Here is an 18,396-nt window from a genome sequence, read left to right on the forward strand (position 1 = left end):
TAAGAACAAGATTTTCTTTCCCTTTCACTGCCTCTTCTCCTCAACCATCCCCCTATCTGTGTATGGTGGCAGTCATTTTGGCCATGCCTGCATGGTAGAAAATGATTTAGCGCTGCTCTCTCTCTCTTTCCCCCTCTCTCACACACACACACACACACAGTGAGAAGATTACTCTCCGAGAGACTGCTCACTTTGGGACCTGCTGGATAACGGTTAAGACAATAGGGTGGCTCTGCTCCCAGTTTTTCTCCCTTGTTTTGCCTTTTGGCCAAGGTTTGGCTTTATTTTTTTCCCTCGCTTGTCCCTGAAATATTTTTATTCTAATGGATGCTGGAGAGAAACGATAACTTTACAACATTAAATGGATGAAAAGAATAAACATCTGCGTTAACAGAGGGGAAGTTTAAGGCGGAGTACAGTTCAGAGTTTATACCGATAAGACAGGTCCAGTATAACAAAGATTTTGTATTTGTCTTGAATACAGTTTTGGTGGTTTACTTCCATTAAGCATTCAGAAATACAACACAAATCTATGATTTATTTTGTTAATTTTAATATTTCAAGTTATTTAAATAAAATCACATTTTAAGACAAAGTAAGAAATTTAACAAAATGTGTCATACAATGATACCACTGACTTGTCTTAACTAGCCCAGCTATGTTTAATTTTTACATTTCCATGAGAACAAAGAAATATAATATCAGCGTACACACACAAGTGAGGGTTCCTCCTCGCTACAAAGAAACTAACGTGTGGGGGAAAAACAGAAAAAAAAGATGGAGAGATAAAGATAATACAGGAGTTGAGGATGCAGCAGGTGACTCAGACAGGATGGTACGTTGTTCACCTGGCAGCTGTGGCTTGGCGCCAGGGACAGACTCACACAAACACACAGACAAAAGCAAAACAGTCACACTGTTACACATAACAAAAACACACACCCATGCAAACACCAAAACCAACCTCTGGAGCCAACCACAGTTGACTCAGGCAACCAGATGGAAGGGCAACAGACACACATACAATGTCTAACCCCAGGGCAAACGAAGTTCTCTTACCTCGCTTTCATCACTTCTCTGTTCTTTGTTGCATTCCGCTCTGGGTGTTTTTCGGCCGTCGTTCCCTCTCTCTGAGGTAAACACCAACACTGCTAGTGCTCATTCTGGGTCTTTTTCTCGTGCCGGCTCCTTTCATAACCTGAAACAGAGGAGGGCAGAGAGGAGAAATTAAACATTAAGAGCCTGAGTGGATTGAAGATCTCTCTACCAGCATCCTACACTTAGAAAAATAAATAGAAGCCTCCATTCACAGATTCTAAAATTTAGTTATCATTCAAACTTGCTTCTTACTCACGGCACAGAAAGAATGTATATGAACAAGGAATGCACAGATTACAAATCCATGCAGTTCATGACCTAAAACAGCATGTGCTCACATGACAGTTTAAAGTCAAGGTATGTTTTGTTATTGTTGTAAAGGGTTATGGAACTTTTTTTTCCTTTTTTTTTTTAAAGCATACATTTGGAATCCAGAGCGATGGAGAGATACTCCAAGTGACAACAGCCAGTGCTGTGTTTGCAGAGCAAGAGTGCACATTGTAACAAGGAATGAGGTTCATGAAGAGGTCAGGAAGCACTGACTGGCAAACTGAGACATGAAGAACCATATGATTATTATTATGCCCCTATATAAATGCATAACTGCCACTTACAGTTTAATGGTTGTGTTGGCTTGTAACTGTGTTCAATTCATTGTTCACCTATGTTTGCATATACTAAGTTGATGTGTAATTGTGCTGTTTAGAGAATGATATTATCGTGGCTATACAGCTTTTTAAATGGACGCGTTGTGTTTGTAGCGGGTGTTTCACAGTGCACTGATAAAATTGCTAACAGCTGTGGCAACCACCACCGCATGCACATACAGTTTTCGCCGTCTCATTTGTAGCATGCAGCTGCACAGATAAAGCACGAGGGTTAAGCAAATATTGTACAATGGCCAGGAAACAATGAACCGTCCCCATCCCTCCCCTATCTCTCACACTCACACATACTAACTGCAGCACTGCTAAAAGTGTCAACTGTGTGCACTGCTTGTCCTCTTTATTACTGTGAGCAGAACAGACATCCCTTCCCCCCCCCACCCCATCCCATTCATCATAATCTCCATTCTTAATGATAAACCTTCTCAGTCACACTCTCTCTCCCCGTCTGTACCGCTCTATCCACACCCCTTCACCCTGGTGTCGGCCCTCCTCAAAACCCCAGGGCTGCAGCAACAGTGTTCTTTTGTTTGCCTTCCTCCCCTCCTATCTTTTTGCCCCCTCACCCTGCCACGGACGATGCTGGTTGGCGGGGACAGAGGCATGCCTCGACAGGAACGCTGGAGGAGTGGAAGGGAGGGAGAGAAGAAAAATATGTGGTAGAGCAGAGAGGGGTCCGCCGCAGAAAAAAGAAAAAAAATTGTTTGGGTCTTTTTACTTTAGTCATTCTATTCTCCTAACGTTTAGTTTTTTTGTCTATTCAGCATTACATTTGAGGGGCTTCTCTCAGGCTTGGATGGACTACACCCTCACTAAACCCACCAACTGCAGTTGACTGAAACTTGCAGAAAGTCATTTGAAGAATACCATTTCTTATGTGGACTAGAAAGGCTAATTTTAAAACACCAAAGTAAATATTGGGAAAGAGAAAAAACCCTGACTCTGGATTTTATTTCTGCTCTAAAAATAAAATATTATTATTATTATTATTATTAATAATAAATACCAACAACAAACAAAAAAAGGCAGGTCAGTTCTTTGGCTTTTACATTTACATAATTCAGAAAGAATGTGTGTGACAGTCCAACAGATCTGAAAATAGCCGTTAAATGCACAGCTTGTAATTTTTATGCAAAGAAAACAGCGGACCTGCCCAGTGAGGTTAGTAAGGACATAATTTTAGCTCTTTCGTTCTGGTACCACTGCTAGTGTGGTGAAACCAGCTCCCTAATAGTATAAATACTGCTCTTGTAATGATGCCTGGAGCATGTCTCATTTAGAAGTGAGGGAGAGCAGAGTAGTGCAATGCCTTTTCCCGTTAGCCAGAAACACACATGTGCGAACACACACACACACACACACACACACACACACACACAGTGGCAGCTCCCAGGCAATCGGATCATTAACCCCAACTAATCTACAAACATTATGTTTATAGAAAATGCCTTTCCAGCTTAGGCGCCCCCACAGCCAAGCCATGCTAATTCATTCCAAATGCGCGTGTGTGAGATATGGTGTTTTTGTGAGCCATGACGGCATGTGTGTCTGCAGTGTTGTGTGTTTCATGTATCTCACTATGCATGTGTGTACACTTGTGTGTCATGGCTGCCTGTGAATTTAGTGTCTGCTGTGACAGACACAGAGAGAACATGACAGAGACAGTGATAGAGTGTGTGTGTTTGTGTGTGTGTGTGACTGCCAGTGATGCAGCTCACAGCCTTGATCTAGACTCCTGCCTCACTCGGACACCCTGCTGTTCCTGCTTCATTAATCAATAGGACAGATGAAGACAGACTCCTACCGCGCTGTGAGGAAAAATGGTAGCTAGTGTGCCAAAGTATGAGTGTGTGTGTGTGTGTGTGTGTATGTATGCAGCTCTTCATGTAAGGGGACTAGAATGCCCTAAGGGAGAACGTGGCAGACGTGATGCAAACCTTCAAGGCTTCCTGTCCACAAAGAGATCATCAGTATTGGATTCACTTTTTTGGAGCACCATAAAAAAGGCAGACTCTTTGATAGATGACATACATGCATTCATTTATTTACCATTGTATTAACCCCAACCTCCTACGACATCTTCCATGTCTACAACATTTCTTTACTCTTTTGTTTCCGTGTAGGCATTTTCTCACCTTCTGAGGTCTCTGCGCTGTGGGAAGCAGTGCAACTAATTTAAGAAGTGTTAATATTATTGTGGTTACAGTAATACTGCACCATGCATACAAAACAAAAAAGCAGTGAAAATGATAACATATCTTTGATCTCGCAACTATTCATCCTTTTCTGCCATGTATTAAGTTAAAAAACACAAAAGCTGTTGGTCAGATTAAACCCTGTACCCAGAAAATCTCTCTCTTTCTCTAGGAAAATAAATAAATACAAATTTTAAATCAAGGGATTATTCTAAAATCTTTGTGAAGATGGTTTTAATACACCTTGAGGCATAGTCATTTAAAGTGGGAATATTGAAAAGGTAAAAAAACAAAACAAACCCCAAGGAGGACATTTTTATTGTTTGAATTATTTTCTGTCAATTAAACAAAATCTAAGACTGTAGACAGCGGCAGGAGAACCACCTAAAACTGCCCCTCATAGGAGCTAAAGGGGCTTAACGTGATCAAAAATAGCTCATTAAATGTCAAAACTCTTGTATCTAGTGTTTTATTCATCTGAAGTATAATATTTTAAGCAACTGTAAATTGTGAAAAGAGAACATAAACAACAACTAACTTCAGCTTAGTCAATTTGTAGCACGACTGACTGACAAAAGCTCACATGTTTTCTTAGGCTACAAAATGGCTCAGGTTGCCCCAGCTTTTTTTTTAATGTTTTAGAAGAGTGAAAAGACTTTATTCCTGTATGGATGTAATGTTTCATTCACAAGCATGATTTCCAAATTAAACCAAAACCTTTAAAAACTACAGAAGCTTCTAAATGTTATCCTGCACATGTTAAAGTTAATAGAACTAGTAATTTTGGAGCATTACTGGAACAGACCACTTGAAGAAACCTTTTATTTTTATTAAAAGATTTGCTGCATTTCAATGTGATTTGTTAGAACTGTCCCCAAAGTGCAACAAAAGACAGTGAATTAATTTCACTATTCCTAGTCAAGTAATTACCTTTACAGTTTTGGACAGTATTGTGCAGAAAAAGGGTTTATTTTGTTACTGCAAAGGAGGGATGTGTGTCATTTCCTGGTGCTCTAAGTGGCTAGATGACTTGAATGCAAAGCCACAGAAGCCATTGCTCCCACAGCTCCTAAACCCTGCACAACTATTATCAGTCACTGGGAGGTTTTGTCTCCTTCATATACAGCAAGACCAGTTTGTTTTCAGTGTAACTTGCGATATTTGGCCGGGTCTCAGTGCCCCCTTTGTTAGCCATTGTGTGGAGATGAATGAATCTTTTTTTCCCCCCCCCAAATTTCGTACTGGGATGCATTATGTGAAACCATAGTAACACCTTAAAGTGAAAACCAGACTATGTATGTAGGCACAGGGATAGGAATAATATGAAGCAAGTATTAACCCTCAAGTATTTAATCATATGTCACTGATTTCCTTGAAGGAAGTTCCAGATTTTCCTGTCAAGTATTGTAAATATAGTAATTTAGATACTTTGACTATACGGTTATAGACGTGCCTCATCTGGTCATGCTTCTTTAAGTAGTGGTCCTGCACCTCACAGACCACTTTTCAACTAGTCTCACGCAAAAGATTAGAAGTAGATAAGAAGAAGAGTGTGGTGATCTCCTTTTGGTTTTTTTCAAATTAGACATTGAATGGCAAACAAAGCTGCAGAGAAAAACATTGCAAGGGAGTTTGATGAATTTTAACCTCTAGCAATGATATTCGCTAAGAAGCAAAGCACTTTACTTTTTTATACTTCTGTAGCGAAATGAGCACCTCTTCCTCTTCTGTGATGGATTTTTCTTTGCGCAACCGTTTAACGTCAGGGCAACATACAGTAGAAACAATCTTGTCTTGATTTCTAACGACTCATAACAAAACAGTTTGTTTACTCATAGATAAAATGTGCTTCTACTTGATAATATTCTGAGAATGTCCTCGTACGTCACACTGGTGTCAATGCAAGTCATTTACGGAAAGCAAAAACCGAAAAAAAGCACAACATAAGTAAAGGGTGGAATGACAAATGTGAAGCAGTAGCAGTTTTGAATCAATAATTCAGTAACTTGTGGGAATTTTCTACAATAATAAGCATAAATAACAGTGTACAGAGTAAATTTCCTGTTTAATTTGTGACCATAAAACCCATGAAGTTCTAGAAACATTCTGACATAAAATCCTGTGTCAGCTCCTAACCCGAGATGCCCTGATTGCAAAAGCACATTGTACGATTTGACATTGTACCGACGGCTGAAGCTCAGACAAAGGAGCCAGTGCAGGCCTCGAGGGAGCAGATGACAAACACTCCTAAACCATGGCCAGACATAATGCCCCCACCTCCCGCCAAACCCCACAACAAACGCCCAGCGGAGGGGGACTTATTCAGAGCATATTAGGGAGGTGAAGGAGGCCAGGCACTGAGGGACTCTCCCCACTTGGCTGCCCTAATCATCTGAGACAGCCTCTCCAGAGGCAGACCCCCACCCAATTCCCTTCCCGCCTACAAATCCCACTCCACCCCCTAACACATGACCCAGACACATCCAGGAGCATTTACAAGGGCGGGCGGCCATGAAGTGGGGAAGCTGACCAAAATGAACAGCCCCCCCGGGAGCTGTAGTTTAATTGTCCATCTTCTTGGTCCAAATTAAACAAGCCCGAGCGCATTCAAGTATCCATACACACGCACCCCTCCCACCCACCATTACCACGCTTTCAACAGCCTGGCACGTTCCATAGAGCATGCCATTGATGCAGAATGATGAGCGAGACCCCATTGTCTCGTTATATTGTCTTCAATTAGGCAGGAGATGATGGGAGACAATGAGAGAAGCATTTGTAATCATGAGCCTCCCAAACTCATGCTGGGAAACAGAACTTCATTATGCCCAATGTTCCCTTGTCGACGATAAAACCCAGAATGTGTGGTTCATCCTTAGGAAGTTTTCAAGCATAAATGGCTCGGAAAGAAGTGAGTCACCAGGAAATACTGTAGGGGGTTCTGAAACTGAAGACAACAACAAACATGGGCAGAGGCAAATCCTCTTCTTTTATCTGTCCTGTAAGAGAACAGCAGGTTTCAACCTGAAAAGTTGCACTCGTCCTCTCGTTACATCTGTAACTTACCTGAATGCTCCATATGAAAGTTTTAAAGCTCCTACTTAAAGTTTTATAACAGATTAGACTTTAACAAGTGCAAGAAACAGTGGTTTTCTGAGCTAGTTTTTCCAGGGATAAATTTACAAGCGTAAAGTGTAGCCATGACGTCTTTTCATCTTCACCACATAAATGTTGTACAAGCTTAGCTCTGAGAACAGGAGCTGTAGCAGCACTGGTGTCAGCTTAGAGGAGTCTGTAGAAATGAGACTTCTTTTAAGAAAGAGAAAGAAAAACTCGAGAGCGCATTATCTGCATTTACCTGGAGAGCGTTCAGCTGAGAAATGACTCTAACCCGACATCTTGCCGGCTTTGTAGCTCACCCAGTCATTTAAATCACATTCCAGTATGGCTGTTAGGCTTTGATAGAACCATCCGACCGGACAAATACTGCTTTCATAAAATTGTGCAAATGATTTCTTTCAACTGAGATCGCAGCGGTATTGTTCCCCCATCCCTGATCCCCCCACCCCATTTTTCCTCTCTCCTCACGGCACAAAGAACTAATCTGAGACAAACACACGCACTGGCTCTGACACATTGTCAAACCAAAACTGAGGTGATTTTATTTTCTTCAAATCGTGTAAGTGAAGCATGAGGTAAAAGCCATCATCCATGCAGGACAACAGGGGGTTTAAAGAAATAGCTGCGTTTTTTTTCTCCCAATTCACGCTGCAGGGATTATTTATTATGCTCCCTTTTACCCATCAGCTGTACTTCCACATGTACAGTATCAGAGAGGGACCAGTTAGATCCTGAAACATTTTGGTTTTGCCCATTTGCAGATGAAATCATTCAGCAATGGGTGCTAGTAGGTGGGATATCTGTCAAGTAGAGCTGCCCTGGGGCCAAACAACCTTTCCTGCAAGGCCCCGCTCCCATATCTGATTCCTGCAGACGGGATGAGATGATGGCCGTGCCAGCCAAACCTTTGATACCCCCCCCCCCCCTAAGCATATCACTCTGCTTTCACGCTGCTTTACTGATCGCCAACAGACCCCCATTTTGTTCTTCTGCTAAAAGAGCGTTTCGAGAATGCTCTACTTGTAACGTGATCATCCATGAGGATGGGAGAGAGGTGGACAGATACTAATCCTCTTTTTTTCCTCCAGTCTCCAGCATCATTTGCGGTGATTTTTGGGGATCGCCCCCGTCAAGTTTCTTATTGCCTGAGGCCCAGATGACTACCCCCATCCTTGGCATTTATTTTAATGGGAAGGGGCCAGGGTGTAATCCACACTTTGACACAACTGTCACTTTTTATGAGGTACAGTTGCTAAGACTGGTGACCATCAAATTTGGAACCAACTACATTAAGCCTCCACTGAGAAACTAACCAGTTTGCAGAAAGGTTAAATGAAATTAAATACATGCTATACAATCAGTCGGGCTGGTGGTCATACACACACAGACACACACACACGCCATTTCAGAAGCATTAATTGCTTAATGTTAAATGTGCTCATCGACCCCCCCTCCGGACTTGACACATTCCTTCATGTTGAACAGTGCGACACAACAGCACAGAGTAGGAAGCATCTGTCTCGTCACTCCACCCAGATGGCAGGAGAAAGTATGTAAATTGGTTCATTAACCTTACAGTGCTTTAACTAGTGGGCCATGCAAAGGGCTCGTTCCATCCATCTTTTCTTGAATTTTATTAACGCCCATTAATAGCATTGGGAAACTTTCTCTAATGGCCTGAGGTGATTCGCTGTAGTGTTATCAAACACTGTAGTAATTATACAAGACATCCCTCTGATTAACACTCCTCTGATTATTGCACTATGTGAGATCATCTTTTTTTCGCCCATTTAAAGATAGACAGTCATCCATTTTCTTGGTGAGAAAATTCAGAGGCAGAAAAAAAAAAAAAAACCGAAGAAAAAAAAAGCCTGATATTATCACAACACTCCCCCACCCCAACAACCCATCTTGGATCTTTAACCCTGACAATAGAAAGACATGAAGAAGAAAAAGAAGCAGGGGGGTGGAAATGTGAAAGGGATCTGCGTTTTCATACAGCGTTTCCCCCAGTGCTTGCAGACTGTGTGAAAAATGAGCTTGTAGTGTGTGTCTGTGTGTGAGCTGCCAGCAGTGAGGGCTTGCACCTGGAGCAGGGAGGAGCATGCAAGGGGTCAAGGGTCACCTCGTGGGCTAAAAAGGATTGTAGTTCTCCCTCTTCCTAAAGACAGACAGACAACCCCTGCGGCTGCGTTCCACAACATGGACCTTTCACACCCTTTCCTTTCCATTCCCACTCTCCTTCACCTCCTTTTCTTTTCTCCTTTAGAAAAGGCACAGTAATCCATAACCCACTCAGCTATCAGCGACTCAATTATCCCTCCCGTTCGCTCATTTTCTTCCCTCGGATGGAGATTCAAAAACAATTAACCTCTTCATGGTTGGGAATTTTTCCCAGGAAAGGGCACGGTGGTAATTGAATGACTCCACCATTTACATTCCTGACCATGACTTCACTCCTTCAAGCATAAATCTGGTTACTGAAAATCCTAATCTGTGGCTTTGTGACTGTCCAATGTCATTATCATGGATGATTTATTATCAGGGTATGAAAAGAGTATTTTACTTTGTACAGGATTTAACAGGACAATTTGGTGATGTTAACATAACACCCTTTTGACCTACTTAAACCTTAATAGGTTTGCATCATTTATACTCAAACATGTTGACAGATTAGTGAGGCTTCAAATCTTCACTTATGTTTTTATCAAAACACTAATATCCATCTATCTATATCTCATCGTTTTGGGTCTAACCAAGTGGACAGTGCTTTTCTCTACACCGGTACAAATGGACTATTTCACACCAAGTGTCTATAAGCTATAGTGCATCCCCCCACATCCTCTGCCTTCAATAAAACATTCTCTTCTACCCCTTCGTTATGGAGGGGCCTCCTATTCATCTCCAGGTAGAAAGCCTCAAAGTGTAGGAGGGTGGAACAGCTTGTTGCACCCATTAAGGTTTTTTTATTTATTTATTTTTTATTACTTCCAGCTTCAAAGGGTTGTGGCAATGGAAAACACATCCTCAATCTCCTTGATGCCATGATACACAATCAATCCTTCACAAAACACACACAAACAAGTGGCAGGATTTGGGCTGGATCTCTGTGCAAATTGCAAACACTTGTTCTCAAAGCATCATCTCTGAGAAGATTACACGGTTTGTATACACCGAGAGACCATTCCAGCCATTAGAGGATAATCTGCTAACAAACAAGTTTATCACAAATCGACAACATTTGGGAATAACAGTTCAATAACAATATGTATTTTTTTAAAAAGCATTAAAAACATCTCTACGTGTTCCAATTTTCACTGTGTAATAAAGTGAAGATGTCCAAAAAAGGCTCCACCATTTTGCATAAAGCAAGCTAGCATATTACCTAGCTAAACCAGCAGAAGCCAAATGATGAAATCCCTAACCAACACACATCGGGCAAACAAAGACGTGTACTGCTCAAAAGAAAAATGTTCACAAAAAAATATATTCATCTGCCAGACATAAATATAACGAAGCACCAAACCCACCGCTAATTAGTGTTTTTATTGTTTTTTGGACTTCAGAAGGCACCTCGCTTTAAGCTCTAATTGTCACGCATTATCTGAGGACCATATTTAAAATCGTCAGTACAATAAAAAAAAAAAAAAAAAAAAAAAAAAAAACATTTTAATAATTTTTTTACGGTTATTTTTAATCCTCAAAAGATTCAACTACAGTTAATTAATGAAGGGACACTTTTGTTTTATAGAATGTAATCCTGAATTCAGTTAACGTTAACAACATCAAGCTTCAAGTAGTACAATAACCCCAAATAATTCGCCAAAATAGAAAAAAGAAAATAACTACACACGCCATGCCATACCTATATTCTTGCAGATGCTCGCCAGAACTGCACAGCTGAAATCTCTCTCTTTCTTTCTCACACAGACACACACACACACACACACAGAAGAAGTCTTTGATGTTTCCCATAAGTGTGTGTATTGCAGCTGTGTGAGTCACCCAGCCTCCATCTAAGATTCACATAGTCTACACAGCAGCAGCAACGGCATCAGTAGCAATGGATATGCAGCCCATCATACCCCAAACACACGCAAACACAAACACACAAAGTCACAAATAACACAGCGTATCTTGATTGTGGCTAGAAGACGAAAAAAGAGGCAGAGAGACAGGTAGGGCCAGCCAGGCCAGCAGGAGGAAGAGGACAAAAAAAAAAAAAAAGGAATAGAAAAGAGTGAAGGAAAAGAAAACCTAAAGAAACTAGCTGTGCCCCAGACAGACTGCAACTTCTCTTGATCATTATGTCTAGCCTTCAGGTGTCTGGGGTTGGGCCGACTGTAGGCGGCAGTTAGGTTGAGGGTGGTGGGAGGATTGAAGGGGGGATGAGAGTAGATAACACAGCAGCCAGACAAAGAAGGAATAAGAACACTGCCTACATACAACCAGCATCAAGGAAGAGAGGGTGGGAGGCAAGAGGAGGGAGCATCGAGAAGAAAAAAGGAGGGTTATAAAAATTTGATTAGACAATCCATCGCTGAAGTGACTTTCTATGTTGGTTTGCTTTTCTTCTTTTTTTTTTTTTGAGTCGGTTCCCCTCCCTTTTTGTTCCTCCAGAGCACCGCCTCAGAGAACGGGGCAGACAGATTTTATAGGTCCTAATTAAAGCCATCTGAAGCCTTTCAAAACATCATATGGCCTCCGGTCCCCCATTCTTTGCCTCTGAATGTGCAGAAATCACAGAAAATCAGAGGGCACCCACTTTTGCTTTGACTACCAAACATACATAAATTTTGCACCCCTTCTCCCTCTTCCCCTGATCCCATTAACCCCTAACGTCCAATCAATAAAAGGGTTCAGTGAATGACATGACCTCATAGAGTGTCTGTCAAATTCACTGGAAACTGACATAAATAGTTGTTCTGTGGAGGAACTAATTTCTGGGGGGAAAGTGCATTTCACTTTAACCCCTCAATCTCTCAGCCAAATCTAAAGTTTTTTTAGTCATATCCTGCATTGGAAATGACACCAGAGGTTATTGAAGATCCACCCTTATCCTGCTTGGCGGGGTAAAGTGAAGTGCAGCCGTGTTTTCGCTTTGAGTCGTTTTTAACCTCTCCTGTCCCACCCCTCTAAATTGTACTCATTCAGCAGTGTGTACCGGTTGCACAGCCTGCCTGCCTGAGGTCAGCGGGTTTAGCGTGTGCTTTTTATCTATATTTCATGCTCTGACAGCTCTGAGAAGACAGCCACACATCCACAATGAGCACATTCACACAGACGCGCAAAGAATGTCGACAGGACCGAGTTAACTTAGAAATCGCTCAAGCATCAAGTCAAGTCAATTTCTTTTAGCTTTGAGCCCGTAAGTCTCTCCAAACGTTTCATCTGAACTTGAATGTATGGAAAAAGGACAGAAAACAAACGCTTCAAAAGTGACACATGCAAGCGCAAATTTAAAGACGATGCCGACGAGGAAGTGACGAGTAGCACTTCTCATAATGGTAGCAATAAATAAGCGATTATGAGAGGGAACATTTTCAATACTTACGATTCATTTCAATAACTTCTGGGCGTTATTGTCTCGCCCCTGCGCCTCTCCCGTCGTTTGGAGACATTAAAAGTCTGCGCGTCCGACGGCGCATCGACAGGATCGTCGGCTCGATCTGATGGCGATAAAGTTTGCACGAGATAGCGCCTGGTTAATTCTGCAGAGGACGGCGGACGTCCGATTCCGCCGGTGTCAGGTCTTCAGTGATGTCTGCACTCGCCGGGATTGAGCGCTGTGAGGAGAGGGAGCGCACAGAAAGGCGTCATGTGAGGCAGCCAGAGGTGCGCTATTGGCCAGCCGGGCGTAAGTACGATAAGGCTGCTCTGTGCGCCATTGGCCCAGGACGAGAGCGGAGGCGCGTCCTCACTTGGCTGTGCGCAAGAATGTGAGTGCGGTTCACTGTTCATAATTTTAAGCAGTCGGGGAGGGGGGGGGGGGGGGGGGGTTGAAGGGGGCATTAAGTAACAAATTGTTCCAAAGATCTTCTGTTTTTTGTCATCGACGCACAGACTTACACGGAGGGCAGCGAAGAGAAACGCAACAATCCGATTCCTGTCCATGAAGTTTGGGAGGTATGAATGAAAATACAGGCGAGCTGTTGGGTGGCTGTTGTCAAATTTGTTGTCAAAATGTCAACACGTGGAGGGTTTAATTTAGACAAAGCCTTTTTTGGGGGGAGGGGGGGTATGTTTCATCGTTGTGATGAAGTGTGAAGATTAACAAAAAAAGACAATGGTAAAAAATCAGCAAAGAGCATTGACTGTAGCCATAAAATGGAACTTTAATACACTGCCCGGAAGACATATTTTGTATATTTTGCAAGTCTGTCAACCTTCTCTCCTCATGTGTAGTCATATCTAAAAGTTTTAGTGGCTTGTTTTTCAGTTGATACAGAAATTAAAATGTTTACTACTTTAGTACTATGTGAACTGTAGTTCTGTGAACCCAAAACACAACCACACTTTTTTCCAATTTTAATATGGCGTAACAGTAAAAACAGTAAAAACATTGGGATTATACCAATGTACAAGAGAAGAAATTATTCATTTAATGTGCAGCTCATAGTTTGATCATTTTTGGAGAATGCAGCTTGGAACTTAAATAAAAACATACTTAGCAAAGTGATCCTCACAGGAAGGCCTCAAATGCAATTAAGTTCCACATGCAAGTAATACAAACTGAAGAAATGGATGTGGAAAAACTAATTATTTAGGAAAGAATTTTAAGGTTGTAATAAGACTCACAAAAATATAAAAGACACCACATTAACACCCTTTACAGTTTATATCATTTTCCTTTGCTTTCCCACAATTGTTTCAAAATACTTCAAACAACTTTTACAACTTTTTTTTGTAAAATTTAAATAAGTTCTGAATAAAGTCATTCATTATTTAGGAGGCAAGTGCTAATTAAAAGAAGGGACACTAACTATAGGTTCTTCTGTTACAGGATCCCTTGATATTGTGTCTTACATATATAAAAACACAGGGCACATAATGTGTTTTACATATTTATGTTGTTCTACCCTCTTTTGTATTTCTACATTAATTTTCTGCACAGTTGGACTTCAAAGAGGGCAATAACACATAAAAGAACATCCTCTCGTTGTCTCTCTCTGGTTCTGTGGAGTGTGGAGGCAGAGGAACGCAAGGTTCTGTATGGGTGGGAAATAGAGCGCATGTAATCTGGAGCGCGCATCTTCCCCTGCTCAGGCTGCGGCATTAAATCAATATTCCACAAAGCTTTCTCTTGTTTTCACATTCACTTGACTGCTGCCGTGATGCGCCGCGAGGGTCGAGCAGCCGCTCCCTGATTTTTGTGGCACTTGCCTCCCCTCCCTCTTCCTCCCCCTCCTTCACTTCACTTCACTTCACGGCAGACACCCTCATTTGGATGGCTCCAAGGCGATGCACCCATTCCATTTGTCTAGTGCGTTAACAGGAGGCAGCAGGAAGAGGGCAACGCGTTATCTCGACACAAAACATTATCTTCGCCTCGCTCCTCCAACACCGTGAAACAATGATTATTAACTGCTTGAGGAGCATGTTCAGAGGTTTCGAGGCATGTCGCCACACTTAAGGAACATGAAATATATTTCACAACACACCCCCTACACTAGATTTTTTGATTTTTTTATTTATTTTTTACTCAAAATAATGCTTCCCCTTTTCTTGATACTTGTAAGTACTTTCAGTACTGACTTGGCTGTCGCCCTGTGGGAGTATGGCTAACGGCATTATGACTGGACGTGTGACAGTAGCATTTTTACCAGAAACCAGCCTCGCACTTCCTTTTCAAAATTTAAAAGCCTGGCGTGCTGCAGCATCCCGGTGTAAGAAACGGGTTATACATTCATACGCACACACGCTCACCCGCACCCCATCGTTATGAAAGCAAAATCCTGCCACTGCAAAATGGGTCAAACACTGCAGTCACTTTATCTCAGCAAATGTATTGTGCCTGTGTGAGTGGTAGACGTGCGCATGTGTGATTGTACATCAAAGGCAAGACTTTAGTATTAGAGCATGGGGGTCTTCACTGAAACAGGACTTAAGCAGGTCTTACCATTCGGTGTTTTTAGGGTTTGCAACTTCAAGCTAGCCCCAAGAACCTAAATGTCAGTTTCTGTTTAATACCTTTGAACAGCCAAGGGGAAGGCGCTCTCAATCTAAAATTAACTCCAGTAGCGTCATTTTTATTCTACCGCAGTGCCCTGTATGCCTTATACGTCAGCAGTTTCAACCAAGCATTTGAACACACAGGATTTGCTTAGAACACAGAAACCCATTCAGTCTTGATTTGTGTACCAAGATAGACAAACTAAAAGATACACACACACACACACTTGCAGATATTTACCCACTGTGGAGTGAATTTGAGCCGTGGGGTTCAAAGCCGTTGCCAGTCAAAGAGGGAAGACAGCTCTGTGCTGCCGTCTTATAGACCCATCACTGTGCGAGCTAATCTGCGTCGCGTTCCAACCTATATTTAGACCGATGTTTTGTGAACACTTAGCATAATTCACTGAAACGAAAGGAGCTTTTCGAAGCTGTTAACCTCCTCTCCTTAAAACTCATTTGGAGTTTGTCAGTTACGTATTCCAAAAACACCTGTTCTTGTCTTTGTCGTCTTATGAGATGCTCTCCATTTCAATGATGAAATGGTTTGTTATGAATGGAGATGATGGTGTAGTGTCACTGGCAGAATGTTGCGTGAATGTGAGGAAATGGTTGGTTGTCTCAGCGGTTTATGTGAGAATTGGTATTATATTAAATCACTTCCAAAAACAGTGCGAAAAGTGCCCTAGTGTTCGCATCCTTCATCTTAAGATGAAGTATCTATAGCTATATTCATTAGTCTTATCTCCATCTTTGCATGATTTAATCATGTCCTTATGAATTTGAAGGAAGAAAATATTCCTGGAATAACACTACACCTGGTTGTAATTCAGTCCCATTTATTATAATCCAGGGAGTACAGCCGGTCTAAGGCTGTATGACTGTATGTGTGAGTACCAAATGCTCTGATCGGGTCCAGGTGGGCTAGGGGAGTTGGTCATACTAAAAGCCTTTACTTCCATCTGCTGTGTGGCCTGCTTAACACACACGTTTACACACATACACACAGACAAGATGGACTGTCTGGTTCAAAAAGCCTGTCCCTTAAGCATTTAACGCTATATGCCTTGGCCACAGAAACAAGCCACGCTGGGGGCCTGCATGGCATCTGCCTCCCAGCTCCCGAAGCCAAGGCTAGGGGCCGAGGGAGGGGCCTGGGCCTGAGATAAGCTCTTCCTCCCCTGGTCACCACTACACCGTGGGGACCGGACAGGCCTGGAGCCTCAGCTGAGCACTGCTGATAATATCCACATGAGTGTACATGTGTGTGTGGTTGGATGGATGGGTGTGTGTTCAGAAGGAGAGGCTTGGTTCAGGGGACGTGTGTGTGTGTGGGTGGGGCGAGAACATGCACGGATGCACACACTTGCGTGTTTGTCCAAATAGTCAAATATCACAGCTAAGACAAAAATGCCTGTCCCTTAAGCATTCAAAGTTACACCGTTCAGTGCCAAATGTTCACAGAAGTGTGTTCAGATATGTTTCCTCACAAGGAATGCCTATGCTCTTCGGAATTATAAATGGCACAACACAAAAGCACAAATGAAAATTGCAATTCTGCAAAAAAGGACCATATGAATAACTAATTTAATCTAGAACTGAACTGTGACATGTCTTGATTATACTTGAGTGACACTATGCTAATAAATGTATCTGCCTCCTTTTTTCCGCACGGATGTTCTCACAAAAACCTGCACAAGAAACAAATGAACATACCTAATTTCTACACTGTCTTTCTTCTATTAAGGAAATTAAATTTTAAGAACGACAAAGCGTCTTTTAAGCACAGTGCATTACACTCACTGCATTTGACAATGGCATGAAACAATGCTGCTCTCACAATGGTGCTCATTGTATTGTTTTATTCTTTATATTTTTTTTCGTCCTGGACCCTCATTTGCGGTGTAAGATTAATTGCTGTGTTGCTAACTGCAAATCAGTCTGCTCTTGTTTCCTCGCTCTAATTCAATGTTTATTTAACATGACTGTAATCTAGTCTGTTGTCAAATGGCAGAAAATGGTCCCTCTTTGTTCAACAGCACTGACCTTATCATTTTAACTTGTCATATTGGAATACTCATTTACTCATCATGTTAAGAGTCACCTCACGCAATGACCCAGTGAGGCAAATTAAATTAATTCTCGGCTACTTTTAATCATGTTGATGTTTTAAATAAAAGTGACAAAAAGACATGACAAAAAGGTCTAAATGATGACAAAAACAATAATTAGTAAAAAAAAAAATTGAAATAGAAGGGATCATTTTAATTTTACAATATGAGGACCTGGTCAGAACTGACTTTAATAAATGAGAATATTTTTATAGATCAGCTAATCCTTATCTCATTATTTTAATGGGTAAGCCTGATCAATAACAGTTAATAATAAAAAATCTCTGCACCTTCTGCGTTGAATTTTACCAATTGTTTTTCATGCATTCCATCAAGTAGCAGCAGGTCACCTCTTTGCAAACTCTGCTGAAGGTTTTTTGGAATGAGAGCAAAAGTCACTTACAACATATTTATCCTCCAAGCGATGCCAAAAAGAAAAAAGAAAAAAAGAAACGCTAACTGTAGAAGCTCTTTTCTTTATGTGATGGGAAGCAAGTCAGTTTACGAGAAATGTGGTTAAACTTGTTAAATTCCAGAAACAATGCTATTGCTGTGAGAAATGCCAAAATATTTTGTTAGCTTTGGGCTCCTCTTTAAGCACTGCACTATGGGTGTGTTTAAGTCTCAGCAGCAACTGAAGCAAGTGAAATTCCTACACGCTAATTACTTTTAGTAATTCTCGGATGTACAAGTAGTTTAATTACAATGTCCTGGTTTTGAATCCAGCTAAAGATGTTTTTCATATCATTCCATAATTCCTGTTGTTGTTCCACACTCAACCAAGTGTCAAGGCAAAAATTAAAAGGAGTCTTTCTGCTTTTCCCCAGACAGCTGCTTTCATAGTAGGACGTGCAGATCTAACCACTGTGGAAGACCCAGTTTTATTACTCTACATGCTTGCTGTTGCATTGTGTTTGATCCTAAAAGAAATTGCTTTGAGGAACAAAAGTTGTACTCACTTCTTGCTTGTGGAAAGCTAACTGCCTTGTTAGGAGTCACTTTATGCCCCAAATGGATATCAGCCAAGAAGTAATT

The 18,396-nt window shown here is 41.5% G+C and overlaps 1 long non-coding RNA gene across 1 annotated transcript in view; it reads right to left on the bottom strand.

Annotated features, from left to right (window-relative positions):
* The window catches only part of LOC137132076 (uncharacterized), a 28,180-nt gene extending 15,337 nt beyond the window's left edge, over positions 1 to 12,843 (bottom strand). Inside the window, exons 1-2 of the long non-coding RNA XR_010915066.1 lie at positions 12,633 to 12,843; positions 1,060 to 1,198 (exon numbers count right to left, since the gene is read on the bottom strand). This is a non-coding gene — a long non-coding RNA (uncharacterized lncRNA). The remainder of the gene's footprint in view (positions 1 to 1,059; positions 1,199 to 12,632) is intronic.
* Between the last annotated feature and the right edge of the window lie 5,553 nt (positions 12,844 to 18,396).

Source organism: Channa argus, chromosome 8 (genome assembly GCF_033026475.1).
Source record: "Channa argus isolate prfri chromosome 8, Channa argus male v1.0, whole genome shotgun sequence".
In the NCBI taxonomy this organism is placed as follows: Eukaryota; Metazoa; Chordata; class Actinopteri; order Anabantiformes; family Channidae; genus Channa; species Channa argus.